The following is a 495-nucleotide window of genomic DNA, read 5'->3' as shown; positions in this document are numbered from 1 at the left end:
GCACTTAATCTCTAACCAACTTTCTAATATTTCTCAATAGTTAGAAAATATTTCTATTAGTATGAATCAATCAATAAAAGAAAATAAAAAGATGGAATCTACCCCTGAAAAGCTTCAAAATATTAGAGTATTCAATGCTCCAAGGAGCAAAGACAAAATCTAAATGAATGTGGTCCACAAAATCCTAAACAAACTATTTATAATAGAGCAAAAACACAAAAAATGTTTTGTATGAAACTGCCTGGACGGATCACTTTACAGGCCATAAAATAATTTACGGTCCGTCAATTCATTGCTTCGCACCGTCAAATTGAAGTTCTTTTGAGTTGGGTTTATTTTTACGCCACCTTTTACGGGCCGTAGAATGATTTACAGTCCATCAAAGTCCACCATGAAATGTGTTCTTCAGGAGAAGTATTCTGGAATGGATCTACACCAGGCTTTATGGTTCATAGTATAATCTACGGTCCATATAATTGGACCATCAATCACTTT

This window comes from Lycium ferocissimum, chromosome 5 (assembly GCF_029784015.1).
Source record: "Lycium ferocissimum isolate CSIRO_LF1 chromosome 5, AGI_CSIRO_Lferr_CH_V1, whole genome shotgun sequence".
In the NCBI taxonomy this organism is placed as follows: domain Eukaryota; kingdom Viridiplantae; phylum Streptophyta; class Magnoliopsida; order Solanales; family Solanaceae; genus Lycium; species Lycium ferocissimum.
This window is presented reverse-complemented; position numbering follows the sequence as displayed.